This window comes from Tachysurus vachellii, chromosome 3, assembly GCF_030014155.1.
Source record: "Tachysurus vachellii isolate PV-2020 chromosome 3, HZAU_Pvac_v1, whole genome shotgun sequence".
Taxonomy (NCBI): domain Eukaryota; kingdom Metazoa; phylum Chordata; class Actinopteri; order Siluriformes; family Bagridae; genus Tachysurus; species Tachysurus vachellii.
In genome coordinates, this window is record NC_083462.1 from 27,229,436 (window position 1) to 27,246,002 (window position 16,567).

Sequence of the window (16,567 nt, forward strand, 5' to 3'; positions counted from 1 at the left end):
AGTGTTGTTTGCAATATTGCCTGACCTGTGCCTGTTTCCTGACCTTGATGTTGCCTGTAATTTTAGATTTGTAGTTTGTGTGCTCATTAAAGCTGCCTTACATGCATCTGCATCTGCCTAAGCATCTCTGTCCTGACAGTTCCTTGGTAACCAATTCATTCATGTATGCTGATTAATGTACTTCATTGGAAGTACAACTAACTCACTGAGATTGGAACAGCATCCCACAACTGGATATAAAATCGATTAGGGCAATTATACAATAGTAACTGACTAGTCAGAATGTAGTAGCAATGATATAACAATGAATCTGAAAAAATTAACCAAGAATTAAGGATTATATCTGATATAGTAGTATAGTAGTAAGAAACATCTAACCAGTACTGCACAAGAGGGATTACCTGAAATCGAACTTTTTTCCCAGCATAAATGTGAGTCTTGATCTTGGACAGTAGTGCAGCCAAGGGCAAAATAGCGATCACAGGCCTGACAGTTCCACTCTACATAACTTTCCTGTGTGTGCCACCCAGAGCCTATAGAAAATATTATACATATTAGCCCAGAGGCATGGTACAAAGTGTCTTAGGTCTGTCTGAGCATGTGCTGTATGTAGATGTCTGTTGCTGGCACCATGAGACAGCACATCTTTCACGGTCACACTAATGGGCCATTGTTGCACTAAGGTTCCCCTCCCATGCTCACTTCTTCACTCCCTCCCCAGGGTGAGCAGGGCCTCAGCACCATTTGTGAAGTGCCATTAAGGTTTGCTCTCCATGTGTGAAATTGTTTTGATGGACTGTGATGGGCTAAGGAGAGGAGAGGCGATGCTTGGCTGCCTCTGCATGGTCATCCTGTCCTGTTGGCCACTACTAAAAGCCCTATTCAAATTCAATGATTAAATGGTGTGCTTGATTAAACAATGGAAATAATTAAATCTGAACACCGGGAAAGAAGCTTTTGGCTCACCGCAGCTTTGGTTATTAGCCACTTGATGACAAGGTGGAGGTGGATGTGTGTTGTGAGTGCATACATGTGCATGTTAGCATGTGTATATAAGTGGATGGGTGAAAGGCACTGAGTGGCACTATGTTCCCGTTCTGAATGAATCGGCATATCAAGCAATTGGACAGCTGAATGATTTCAGCTGAAATGTAGGATGATTTGGAAGTGCAAATAGCCTTACCGCTTGTCTTCATATTGTATGTCACAGGTTGCATGCTGGATTACAGATGATTAATTAAACCTCCTGCATTTTCTGATAACGTCTTTCACACCGTTTCTACTAATATGTGCAAAGCATTGCCAGCCCCATTATTTAGCTCAATCCCGCTAAATGCCTGCATCAATAAGAAATGAGTTGTCCGTGGTCATGCAGGTCACATGACTGGGCCCCGCCCTTACTGCCAGAAAGACCCCAGCTAAGAGGAAAATGAAATATTCATCTCCCTCACATCCATAATTCAGCAGCAGGAGTCAGGCAGCCATCATTTGTGCAGCCAGGCCAAGCAGATGACCCTCTGATTAGAGTGCCACAGTCCAATTCACACCACAGGAGAGATGGAGAATGAAGGAGGGCATGTATTTTTGCTGGTTTTGAAAAGTAGCACTCATGCTCTCTGACTTTGGTTCTGCTCTGGTGGGAGAATGGGAGGAGCAGGAGTACAGTACAGTCTTGCTATAGGGCTGAGAGCCAGGAGATTAAACATGCTTCATCTTGAACAAAGAGGTTGCAAATGGTTGAGTGGTCTGGTGGGAGGCAGGTGAAGTGAATCACCAAACGAGTTCATGTTGTGGCTGAGTAAAACAAAAAAGTGAACACAGAAGCCTGAAAATGCCCTTTTTGGCAAGGTGCAAACATAGTCAAATGCACAGTTAAATATAGATGACACATGTCTGTGTGCATGCCGAGTTGCCCGTACTCTTGTGTGTATTTCACAGAAAGAGCCTGTATCGGACTTGTTTTTGTGTCTGTATCTGTATCTCAGAGAACGCACATGTTTGTTTTGTGCATGCAGTGCAGAGTAATTAGCATCGTTGACATTGTTCCTGCCTGCCAGGCTAATCTTTGTATGAGGTGCTTATCAGCACTGGTGTTTACTGAGAGTGCCTGTAGGATCAGGGCTCCATTAGCCTGCTGCTAGTTTGCCACTCTCCTATTGTCCATCGTGACGCCTGTTCACAAATCCAGGCCTCATGTCCTTATTGTTGAAGAACAACTAGCCAAGACAGCCATCAGCAGGCAGTGGGCAGATGGCCCCATTCATCAGCAATAACAATACAAATAGCTCGACCCAGAGTGCACGACTGGGTCTCAGTGCTGCCTGAACCTTGCACATCCACAACCCAGGGCTGATTTCCAGGGAGAAAGAACAATTAAATTGTGTGCTTTTTTTCAAACTGGAGCACATTAAAACTGATGATGGGTGACTTATTTCATCTGTACTTTTGTCAAAACCCATAACTAATGTAAAAATGAGAAATTAGGAGTGTAAATTTGGTGCTTGAAAAAGGAAAGACAAGCTAATGGGCGGCAATTATGTGAAATCCAGGTGTGAGTCTGTGGAACGTTCTTCACTGTGCATTAAAGACATTTCCAAAGAAATAGCTCTGTCATTCAAATAATACACCAGAGATTTTGACTAAACTCAGCCCAAAAGGACGAACTGAATTTGATTTAAAAAAAATTGTTTTCCACCAGTTGACTCGGTCATTGGACAATAAATCTTTCACCTGTATCAGTCTAGAGTTGATTTGATTTTCATTTGAATCTGCTTATGCAAATCTGGCTTATGAAATAAATCCCCAAGGCATAGATGAAAACATTTGCATTTGTATGAAGGCTGTGTGTATAGTCTGTGCTTGTGCTAAGGAATTTCTGAGTGTCACATAATTTGAAAAAAGTTAATTAAAAAATATAACTTGAAATTCTATACTCATGCTATAGTGCCTGTCCTGAGGGCCTACACCACAAAGTGCAATGAGATGTGCTAAAGTGCAGATTCAAACAGTATGACTAATATCACTGCTTAAATCAAACATTATTCATGAATACATAAAAGAAGAGATAATTACATAAATTAAACTAATTTCCACTGGCCTATAGACCTTTACGAAGTCTGCATTTATAGCTGCCGCTGCACATTCTCTGGGCCCGCATTAATTGAATAATGGCCAGTGGCAGCTGGTGTGGCTGCTGAGGGCTGGTGTGGAATGAGGTTGTTGTGCTGCGCCTTGGTCAATCTGCTCGGATCAAAGTAGCGGGAGGAGAAGCTTAGAGAGATGGAGGAATGTTTTTAAGGCCCCCGAAAAGCTCATATGAATTCAGGGCATGTCTCTCTCAGGGAACACTCTGTATTAGCAAGGGAATGTGTGGGAGTTGGGTAAAAATGTCTCTTCTCTCTAAATCTGCTCTAGTTAGAACACAGCAGGTTGTGTGTAAGACTGACACGGGATTGAAAAATGATGAGCTGCTGCTAATGGTGATCTATAGGAGGGAGGATGGATAGATGGATGGTTGAGAGTTGGGATTGGGGAGTGGAGGAGAGATGTGACATGAGGCAGCTGTTCTCTAAAGTAGAGGAAGACCAGACACTGCAGGGAGGAGGCCAGTGGGAGGGGAAGCACCTGCCTCTCTCTCTCTCTCTCTCTCTCTCTCTCTCTCTCTCTCTCTCTCTCTCTCTCTCTCTCTCTCTCTCTCTCTCATTTTATTTCCTCTACATCTTTCCCCGACCTTTCTTCTGCTTTTCTCATTCCTGCCACATCAAATGAGTTCCATCTCTGTGTAGTAGACAGCAGCAGGGAGGAAAGTTCCAATGCTTTTGAATGGGGATCATGTGTGGCATCAAAGATAATCCAATCCACCAGCACAAACTTGTTTTCTTTTTACTGTAACATGGTTGTTAAAAAATGGCAGGTGCCCAAGGTGTTCAGGTTGAGCCCTGCATCAAGCGTGTGAGATATATCTACACTACATCAGAAATTCTATTCAAAATGTTAGGAGAAATATAGAAATCATCATGTTTATCATCTTTCTTTACATCTAACTATGTCCAAGTCCGGATCATTACCTTCAAACTAGAACGTTTTTAAAATGAGTTTGCTGTTAACCTAAGCATTTTTTTAAACTTGAGGTTGATGGTTTGCTTTTAACCTTAGCACAAGAATGAGATTTTGGTAATGCTTTTCATTGGGCTGCATGAAACCTACCATACATAAAACTTTCATAACAGTCACGGTAAACCTACCAAAGCATTTGAGGGCAGTCATGCATTCTGCTTTCACGCACTCACTCACTCACTCATTTTCTACCGCTTATCCGAACTACCTCGGGTCACGGGGAGCCTGTGCCGATCTCAGGTGTCATTGGGCATCAAGGCAGGATACACCCTGGACGGAGTGCCAACCCATCACAGGGCACACACATACACTCTCATTCACTCACGCAATCACACACTACGGACAATTTTCCAGAAATGCCAATCAACCTACCATGCATGTCTTTGGACCGGGGGAGGAAACCGGAGTACCCGGAGGAAACCCCCGAGGCACGGGGAGAACGTGCAAACTCCACACACACAAGGCGGAGGCGGCAATCGAACCCCCAACCCTGGAGGTGTGAAGCGAACATGCTAACCACTAAGCCACCGTGCCCCCCATTCTGCTTTCAGCAGTTTGAAATTAAGTTTGCCATTTTGTGAATGTTAACAGCTGATGTCACAGTGCATAGAGTCGATGTTGTTGAATCCCTCCATCTCCCAAAAACATGCACATGAGTGAACTGAATTGCTTCTAGGTGTGACTGGCATCCTAATCAGAGTTTATTGCCACTTTATACCTGTTGCAATACCAGCATAGTCCCCAGATCCACTACTGCCGAAATAAGTAAATATTGTTTTTGATCATATGCAAATGAAGTTTTTAAGAAAAGATAAAAATGTGTAACACAAATTGTTAGAAAGTTTTAAGAGTGAGACCAAGCTGAAAAAAATACAATTTTGTAAAATTACCTTGTTTATAAATTCACAGTATGCATCTTTACCAAGCTTTATTGCTACACTGCGTTCAATCCCTAATGTAAAGAAAAGAATACTTTGCACTTAAAAGTAGTTTAGTGTTATTAGTTTTTATTTCCTGCGCACACTATAGATTATTTAGAGGACAGCTTTAAATGTATCTGTAACACGTTCTGGCTTTAAATAAAACACAACATGAAGTGCATCCAAACAAATTGTTCTGTTTGGCTTCCCTTTATCTTCTGATCCTGACCACCAAATATATTTCCTTTCAGCTGTGTGTCTGTAGGTGTAATTGCTGTACATTAATTCCTCCTCCGTGCACAAGAGATCTATGAGCTGCAGCATTAGTGCTAGTAAACAAAACCAAAAAAAAAAAACACTCTCATGTAACACTGACTGCAGAAATCCCGGACAGCCAAAACAATGTTGGATCCATTCATCATAAATAACTCAGCCTTCAGTTTTCTTAGTTCAAGATTTAATTAGTGCGCAAACTGATTTACTTTTATTTATTTGTGATTTATGTGAAACTGTTCCATCAATTTACTGCACAGCACAGTTTGTTCTCAACAAACTATTGCATTTCCTCTATGAGTTCCTGCTTTTTTACCACTACACACATCTATTAGTCAATGGATTTTAGAAAGAGACATGGCTTTTCTGTCATTAATCCAGTGTGAATGCCAACTGAAATTGTGCATAATTGAAACTGCAGCAAAAAGCAATTGCTTTTACCCTTTGCAAGTTGGAGCTCTCTGATCCCCAGCAGGAACAATATGTGCAGAGCTGCAGAGAAATCTTCATTGTGTATTCAGGCTGAGAGTCAGAAAGCTAATCCACTCAGTCTTAACTGGGAAGCCCCTGTCATTGGGATTATTTATAGTCAGTTACATGACTTCAGAATTTATACGCATTGACCTGTAGATGGTAGGTGAGGTAGAGAGATAGATGGAGATTTCATACTAAGTTGTACTAATGTACACAGGATATATGTAGGAGTAATTGCTGCTGATGTACGGAAAAGCTGGCATTTTTTTTTTCTAAATGCACCCATGCAACTGTGACTTAATTTGCTAAAAACAACAGAAACTATAGTTATTATATCTACTGTGATAAAACTATTGTCATTATGATATTAAAAAAAAAATGAAAAAAAAAAAAAAAAACAGGAAATCCTGTTTATGACCTCTGCATCATCTATCATACATCTTTACTTTTTTTAAATTATGTGTTACAATTGATAATGCAATGTTACACACTTTCCTAAACTTAACATTGGACTGTTGCAACATGTAGCATGTCTGGAAGTCTTATTTCTAGATTTTAAGAGATGGGTTCATGTTATTTATGGGGATTTGTTGGGTAAATTCCAGCCCCCTCTGGTAGTGCCATAGCTATTGCAAGCTACCGCACTGCTCTCCACAAGCCAGTAAGGACAAGGACCAGATCCAAAAACACCACTGATGTGCTGATATACTGTACATAGGCAACTGAGCACTTGAGCAAGCATATACAGTAGTTTTACTCTCCCACTTTAAAAAGGATTGGGTGAAAATTCATTGCTGTATGGTGCAGGGCTTTTATTCTGTGCATTATGTGAGTAAAACAACCATCTTCCCACATGCAGGTCAACAGGATCAACTTGGGCGACCCTCAAGAATGCACAAAATATGTACGTTTTCACAATAAAGTCAAACTATTATGGGCAACATGTTTAATTTAGAATTGTTTGTCTGTGTTCATGATTCTGGTTCAGCAGTGGTCGGCCTGTGCATTGCTGAATTGCTCACAAATAATGCAGTGTAACTGTGCATTAGAGTCAAGAAAAAATGGCTGACATGAATCACTCACTCACTCACTCACTCATTTTCTACCGCTTATCCGAACTACCTCGGGTCACGGGAAGCCTGTGCCTATCTCAGGCGTCATTAGGCATCAAGGCAGGATACACCCTGGACGGAGTGCCAACCCATCACAGGGCACACACACACTCTGACATGAATCAGGAAACATTAATTTGATAGCTAAAAAACAAAACTCTTTTTGCAGGAGAAATAGATCTGTGATCTTTCAGTGTACTGTTTCAGTTTTCTGTTTAACACTGTTCATCAGCACCATTGTTTTAGTTAATCTTAACAAAATATATGTGAAATATACATATAAATGTGTGATATACATTTAGTTCTCTAGTGTATTTGACAATACCAAGCCCATATAGATCTGTTTGTATGACCTGTACCTGCTTAACCCTTCTTTCTTGCCAAACGTTATTTTTGGATTGTTCGCTGGACTGTTCTTACTTTTGTGAGCTGTTCCTATTAAAATGACCTGCATTTGCATCCACTCTCCAAGCATCCTACAGCACAAGTGGGGAAATAATTTATTATTAATGATTCTTGATTATTTCAATAATGTGTAAAACTGTAAAACATTGATTAATCAAATCTTTATTCAAATTGTTATTAAATTATTTCAAAAATGTTTAAATCTAAAGGAAAATTGACAAACCTATTTCCTGCTATTCTAGTGTTCTTTAGCTCACTCACTCACTCACTCATTTTCTACCGCTTATCCGAACTACCTCGGGTCACGGGGAGCCTGTGCCTATCTCAGGCGTCATCGGGCATCAAGGCAGGATACACCCTGGACGGAGTGTGTTCTTTAGCTATTACTTGATAATTTTCTGACAACTCATATTCCAGATTGAGTCACTGTGGGACCCAACATTAGAATACATTTCTTTCTGTAATTTTGGGATGCAGCATATTTTAGATATGAAGCTCCTCTGGATCAGCTCCCTGGCATTCACAAACAGGCAGAGGTTAATATGTGTGTCCTGCAGTGTCTCTGAGACAAAGGCATAGCCGTATCTGCTGTCTGTTAAATGCACTGCAAGAATTCTTGCACAGGCTCTCGCACAGTTCTCACAGTGATAAATCACCTATACATTGTGGCTGTATGTGTAGCTTGTCGCTGCTCTCTCACAAGCTAATGCCACCAGACTTGCTGGCTCCAGATTTGTCTGTGCAGGGTGATGTGAGTTATAAATTTTAAGCTGAAATCAAAACAAAATATTATTGTTTTTTATACTGTGCAGGATAATAATTTGGGATCAACCAATAGCAATCATCTTCCATCCAGAACCAATAGCAATCATCTTCCATCACAACTCCTGTCTCAAAGGTCTGAAAATACACCTCCTGGTTTTTTTACAATCTTTAACCGTCCATTTTGGTTAAAGATTCCTGTCCTTGGCTGACAGGCAGGGAACCTGATGTGGTGTCTTGCTGTTGTAGTCCATTTGCCTCAAGGTTTAGTGTGTTTGATGCTTTGAGATTCCTTTCTGCACACTACTGTGAGTTACCAGAGCCTACCTGTCAGCTGGATCCAGTCTTACCATTCTCTTCTGATCTCTGTCATCAAAAAGGTGTTTCCAAAGGCAGACACTACCTTGCTGTTTTTTTTTAATGCATCATTCTGTGCAAACTCTACAGTCTGCTGTCTGTAAAATTCCCAGATAATCAGCAGTTTTAAAAATACTGAAACAAGCCTGTTTGACCAAAACCATGTCACTGTCAAAGTCACTGAGATCACATTTTCCCCCATGCTGATGTTTGATGTGAACATTAACTGAAGCTTTTGATCTGTATGATTTAATGCATTTATGCTCCATGCTTGCTGCTACAGTACATGATCGGCTAATTTGGATCACTTCGTAAAAGCTCAAATGTGGAAGCAAATGAGTTATAAATTTTAAAGGGGAATTTCTTGTGTTTGGATCCAGAGCTATTGGAAACAAATATAAGCTCTTATCGATCTAACAATCGATCTTAATCAATCTGTTTATCAATATGCTGCTAAGAATAATTAATTTGCTTCCACATCTGTGTAAATTGCGTTCTCTAAAGCTTTAGTTGAATGTAGGAGATAGAAAACATTTAAGATTGCGTGAAGATACAAATTGTATGTGACTTACATTTACGGATTTACTGAAATCTACTCATGAAACCTAGCTGCTAGGAAAATAATAGCTTTGTTGTTTGGACAGGGAAATAGAGAGTGGAGAGAGAGAGAAAGAGAGAGAGAGAGAGAGAGAGCAATACCTTTTCGTCTGCGTGTTTATCATATCATGGCTGGACAGAAGCCCAGAAATGCCAAAGTGAGCCCAGTGCATCACATCCTGAAAGAATACAAGAAAAACATTTTATCCAGAATTGATTGTATTATAAGCTTAGAACACACCATCTAATTTCCCCATCACTTTTTCTCCCAGTCTTTTGCCCCCACCCACCTTTTCCTGTACATTCTTCACATCTGACAGTTTAGCAGATTATGAATGCAGAACTCTAACACTATCACTTCCACTTCTTCTTATTCTTTTCAGGTTAAAGGCTTTTCTTGTTGTTGTTTTCACATTTTCCTCTTTTTTGGATATTCATTTGCAATCAGGATATTCACTCCAACGTTCCTAATCTCTTCTTGCTCAAAGAGTGCATTATCTTGAGCTCTGACAAACAGTAGAACTGCATATATCTCCTGGCTTAACTCACACAAACATGAGCACGCAAGCACACGATGAAAATGTTTGTTTTATTTTTCTGAATGAATTTCTAATACAACTCATTTTTATTACAAATTATATTAATGTTACCAACTTTAACATATTTACAAATTTTATAGTATTTGGTTCTTAGTATTTGGTGGTTACGCTTTAATGCTGATTCATTTTAGATCAAATTCATGCTTTGAAAGAGGAGATTAGACATGAATAGAAGCTAATCATTTTTACAAAGCAGTTAACAGGGTCAATATAACATATTTGCTTAAATAGAGAAATAGAAATGGAGTCAAGAAGATATTGATTTTTTTGACATTTACTGTCTTTGTTTGAATTATTGTAAAATTCAAAATCTATCTATCTATCTATCTATCTATCTATCTATCTATCTATCTATCTATCTATCTATCTATCTTTAATATTTATTAGATTTATTAGACTTTTACTTTTGAACCTCACTGTAGATGTCTGTTGTAACCATGAAATCATCCAATGCTGTGCATAATTATAATCATGTGTGTTGAAAATTCTAATTACTGAACACATTTAATTTATTATTTTTCATACTAGTAATTAATTTCCATTTTAGGAAAAAAATTGGCTTCCCTAGGCAGTGATTGCGTCTGTCAGTTCAGTAAATACATTTTGTCCATTGCAGAACAGTGGGAGCAACCTCATGGTGGGCTTCTGATGAAAGAAAAAAAAATAATTACATCTGATTGGACAGACCCTCACTCATCGTTATCCAGCTTCACGGCAGGTCTACTGTATTGACAGCACCACACAGGAGTAACAACACAAGCCAATCAGCCGAGCTCACGGGAGGCCCATAGAACAGCAGCCTGGCTCATTACACTGGGAATCCACAAGCTCAGGACTTTGGGTCTTCTTACCATTTCTCATCCAAATTCTTACCTTCTCTCTGCACTTCACTTGGTCTGTTCAGCATTTACAAGATGGATAGAAGTGCTGTTGTAGCTTACGTGTGAGCCACGTTTTGCCAGGTCATTCGTCCATGCTATCCCATTGAAGTTGAAGCAGCTTTGTGCAGCTAGTCTCAGTTTCCAGGCAATTATCTCACCATGACAGAATAAGGAAATGAATGCTGCAAATGCAAATTCATTTCTTAAACTAAATAAGCATAACCAGCATGTTCGCCTCACACCTCCAGGGTTGGGGGTTCGATTCCCGCCTCCACCTTGTGTGTGTGGAGTTTGCATGTTCTCCCCGTGCCTCGGGGGTTTCCTCCAGGTACTCCAGTTTCCTCCCCCGGTCCAAAGACATGCATGGTAGGTTGATTGGCATCACTGGAAAATTGTCCATAGTGTGTGCCCTGCGATGGGTTGGCACTCCGTCCAGGGTGTATCCTGCCTTGATGCCCGATGACACCTGAGGTAGGCACAGGCTCCCCGTGACCCGAGGTAGTTCGGATAAGCGGTAGAAGATGAGTGATTGAGTGAGTGAGTGAGTAAATAAGCATAACCTGTGCAATCTTGTTGAAAGAATAACGTTCATTCCATACATATGTGGAGCTGACCAGTACTGAAACAAAGGAGCATCGGTCATGATGATTCCCAGCTCTGCAAGTGAAACTGGAAACCATGTCAGTTGCATCATCACATCCTGTGCAAATTTCATTGCCACACACTTGGCCATGATGATTCACTGCAGTGTTGAATGATTCCAATCCAAACTTCAGATAATATAAATCTCAGCAACCAACAAACCTCTCAAAATGGTGTGAAGTTTGAATAACCACATGCTTGACTCCAACCTTTGTTCAGTGAACTGGTAGTAAAATAAGAATCAGAGTCCCATTGCAGTATCCATGCATGTGATCCCCAGAGAGGGTGGAGTACAGTGCAAAAACACGGTCACACAATGACTCACTTATTCCATCCATGACCTCATCAGTAGTCGACCCCTGGGGTTTCTGGGAACAGGAGTGGAAAGGGAGCGTGGGGGTTTGGGTGGAGACAAATAGGCAGGTCATCTTCCATGGAAACAAAACATGGAATAAAGATAAAACAAATGAGGTGAGGGTTTGCTACTGGAAACAGGTGTCTTGTGTTGTGTGGCCTCATTTAGTAGCACCAACAGGCTTACATTCAGCATTGCATCAGATAAAAAATATGCTACATGTAATGGTAATGAATGGGGCTGAGTAGTAGGGCAGCAGGTGGTAAGCAAAGAGCAGCTTCGTTAATGTGGCAGAACCACGGATACGTCTATAACAAAGCTGATATTATGCTACATTATTATTAAACCCTTTGGCCACCATTCTACTGCTTCATTTCTGTCCTGTAAAATTACAGGGTTGTCTAAGTATGAAATGTGAAAATATTTTTTGGACAAAATGCAAATTTAACAAAAATGCCAAGGTGCATCATATGTTAGTGCATTAACACTCACTATATATGCTGTGCAAGAAAAGTAGTAAAAATATCAACCAAAGAGCACAGGTGGAGGGAGTTCTTAAGGCTCCAGGACCAAAATTCATGTCGCTTGAGACACACATGGGACAGAGAGTCCTGGGACATACCTACTGAGATTTCTTTCATTTATTAACAATAGTGTCATTTCTGGTTTAGAAGAAAGAAAGAAACATTAAAATGGAGAAAATTATTTTTTTAGGGTTTTAAAAAAAAAAAAACAATTTAATGTTTTATATTATCATTAAACTATTTGTTTATCACTTAGGTGTGATATCATAACACACACCACAAGTATGTTGCTTCAAATTCCAGGCACCCTAGTGTGTGAATATAGTACCTGTAATGTATTTATATGAAATTATTATTTAAGTATATCCTTTAATAATCTTTTAAACATATTCTTAGAAATACACAGTAGTATGTGGGAGGTTATGGAGTGAGTCTGTCCTAATATGCCTGATAAATATATGACAATTATGATGATTCTTTTAGTGGCTGTGTACTGACAATGCATCAATGTTTACTGATTTAATTCAAGCCTTACACAAAGCTCTGTGTCTGAAATCAGTTCTCTGTGGGAATATTGTTCACACTTTATTTACTTCTGACAGGAAGTTAAAGTTGCATGACTTGTGGGTTAATGGAGTGGAATTTCTATTGCCAAAACATTTTTTGGGAATTAGGTCAAGGGCAGAATGATGAATACTTCATCAATTCGGATTACGTACAGAGGTACAGTACAGATTCACTTATTAAACTGTGTTGTAAGCTTTGAGTTTGGTTTTATGAATCATACATAGTTGTAGCAGTGTCCGACTGACCTCTACACTCCACACACTCTAGACAGCCTCATCTCAGTGACAGATGTGCTTCTATAAACACAGGAGCCCCCCAGAGAGAACAAAGGGCAGGATATTGACCCCAAGGCACAAACAGAGACACAAGTGAGTCAAGTAAATGAATGAGTGGGTGACTAAATGCAAGCGTATGGGTGGATTGATACATTTTCAGCTACGACAATGCAGCACTTGTCTCCTTTTCTGTCCTTGCCTTGCTATACAGAGACAGCAAGTCAGTTTTACCTCTAATTCCTTGCTGTGTGTTGAGACAAGCAAGAACATCACACCAACCTTGTCTGTCCACAATTCAAATCTATGTCTGCTCCCCTGTCTTTGACTTTGGTAGTGCGGCTGTTGTGGTAATAATAAGGAGGAATAGATTTGTCTTGTGTCTAGTTAGACAGTAGGGTAATGATGCTGCGGTGACTCATGCATTACAGAGCTCTCTATATCCACACAGTCTACAGTGCTGAGTTACAAATACTCCCCCCAAGAGACATCAAAGTACGTTTTTAACACAAACACGACTTGCAGGTAAGCATAAGCATGGCTTTATATGAAAGAAATCTCTATGGTTTGATCCAGAGAGAATAAAAAAGCAGGACAGGAAGAGAAAATAAACGCTAGGACAAAAGAAGCAGTGATAACAAAAACATGAAACAATGAACAAATGCACAAGTAAGAGAGGCAAAATGTGGAACTGTAGCATCAAACCCACAATACCAGAGGTATAAAGAGACTTGTGTGAAATAGCAAATAGTATTTGAGTCCCTGAAGCTGTTTCAGGACAAGTTTGGTGACTTGCATGCTATATTGTCAGAAAATGTGCTGCTGGGGATTAAGTGTGGCAGTAAGAGACCACATGTTAGCAGAGTCATTTCACAGGCCAGAACATATCTACAGTACCTCCAGAAAGTATCCCAAACCCCCTCGATTATTTCTCTTTTCGCTGTATTTTAACATCAAATATGAGCTTATCTGAACTGAGGCTTTTGCAGCAGTTATAGGTTTGTAGGGGTTTTTTGTTTGTATTTATATTCATGTTTTCTTCCATTCATCAATGCAAATTTTCTCCCTCTCTGCAATTTCATCCAAACTGGAGAAGAAGAATGTCCGTGAACAGCATTTTCACATTTTTAATGTGTTTTTACTGTTGTAGCAGATATACAAATGTCTGAATCACACTTGTTGATCAGCAACTATTTTTAAGCAAATAAAGTCATTCAGTGATATTAGAGGAAAATACAAGCTCAGAAAGATCAAGAACCTATTAGCCACTGTAAATATTATCTAAATATGTTAACCTGCATCCTTTGATTTGATGGAACTTAAGACGTCTGCAAAAGATTTAGATTATTTTGGCCAGAAATAAAATAAAAAGAACAATATTAAGAGGAATCAGATATTGTTGCATATTTTGAAACATAGTTTGAACAAATGCTTTCAAACTTGGCTCAGATCAGATAGCCCACAGATTTGTGGTGCCCAATAAAGAGATCATGGCGCTATAAAGATTGAAAGCATCTCACCCAAGTGTCTAACCACACTAATTGCTATGGCTAGATGAACAAATGCTTCTTTCTGATGTCTGTTGGCTCAGTCAGATTGTTATTCTGTGTGGAAAATAAGATCGTGAGAGCATAATACACTTGAAAAAGAAAATCCTTACCTTTTCCAAAAATGGCACAACCTGTAATAAAAAGTGTGTGTGTGTGTGTGTGTGTGTGTGAGAGAGAGAGAGAGAGAGAGAGAGAGAGAGAGAGAGAGAGAGAGAGAAAGCCACATTTACAAAATGGCACTTGTTAAAAATGATGTAGAACACAGGCCTGGTTCTTCTAGGCACTGCAACTATACTCTGTTCATAAATAGTCATTTTATTGAACTCAGTTTAATTGTCTTCATTACAGAAATAACCTACAAGGCATGCAGCTCTGGAGTATAGCTTGAACCACATTAGCATCTATATTAGCAACTAAATGCATCAGCTCATGTGCTGCCAACCTGCCGCAAGCCCCTTTGTGCTGGATGGTGGAAATGAGAAGCCCGGCACTGCAATGAACAGCGCTCTGCTCTCCAAATCCGATGCCTGCGGCTCTCATATCAAAGTGATGACTGTTCCAAGCAGTATGGGGGTTAAACCAGAGACAAAGATCTCACCGGGGAGTGTTCAGCCCCGTAATACAGCCCTCCTCCGTGGGCATAGCCCCTGTGGCATGCCATTAAGGACAAACGCAGCCTGGTATGAGTCAACTCGTATGAGTATAAGAGAAAGAATGCTCAAGAGGCTGAAGTGAGACCTGGGCTTTAATTTCCCAAGAGAGGCCCAGAGGGACTGTCAAATGTCAGGGACTGCTACCTCTTTTTCTGTTCCATTCTATCTGAAAAGCTTTGTCTCACTGCAGGTGATGTTGCAGTAGGTGGAACACATTTTGATAATGACACCCTGCTATCATTATTATTCTCTCTGTCTGACAGTACAGGTGACTTGCCCAGGGCTTTTGTGCAGAGACTAGATATTTTAAAATGCAATATACAGTACTGTACCTGTGTAATCTACATTCAGTGCTCTTTGTCGGAGGCAGTAATAAGGGTCTGAAATGGCCTGTAACAGTACTGCATGGTCAGAAAACCACCATCTTTTAACTAACTGGTTAAACTATTACACTTTTGACCATATAAAAGGAACATTATTAAGAACCACACTATCCAGTATTATTGCCCCTGGGAGTATTTTCTTCATACCCTCACCTCTGGCTTGCTCATTGTGGATGAATTTATATCCTGAATGTATATATTTCTGTAAATTGTCTATGCGATAATGTCCACCGTTAACACTGTTATAATAAAATTAAATTGAATTTGAAAAAATATTGGAAAGGTTCATTGTCATTAAGCTGATTGGAAAGCTGTTAGGATGAAGCCTTGCTTCTCATTGCATGACCCTGCATGTGTATACAGAGAAAATGGTCAGCAGGTGGAACAACAGCAGGCAGAATATGACATAAATGCAGTGTTCAGGCAGTCCAATATTAGTGAGGGCTGAAATGATGAAAGATTTGCAAGTTCAATGTTCTTCTTATATTAAATTGCAAGTATATGAGTAAGAGATAAAACAACTTGGTCTGCTGGGATTCATTCTTCTGGGAATTCAGAGGTATTTACCTTTCTCCAGAAAGAACTGAATTTTGTACTTTGACTATTTCATTCTGACAATAACTTTACAATGCTCCTGGAAAGGCTCCAGTAAATAAGGACAATGTTTGACTTGTGACTAACAGCTGTTCTGAAAAGGTGAGGGCTAAAAGGCTTGCTCAAGCAGTCGTTCTCCCAGACGCTAGCTCCCAATTGTACATTTCTAAATTACACCACAGGGTACTTTCTACTTAAATGTGCCTCATAGAATCACAGAGCATTTCAGAAGAATTTCAGAAGAATAAATTCAGCATGCAGGTCAAGTCTTGTCTTAGGTTTATCAGTATAGAATGATGCCTAATTCAGTGTTCACATTATTAACAATTTAATGTTATTAAGACCTGAAATTGAAGGCGCAGCACATGCAGATACTGTAGCAGGACGGACTGAAGATGTAGTCCACATTACATTCTCCAGTCTGCCACCGTTGCCTTATTTTGAATCAGGAAAACCCTGGTACGTGACAGGAGGAGGGAAGTGGGAGGGGGACAACAGAGTGGAGAAACTCATAATCCCCTTGCTTCTCTC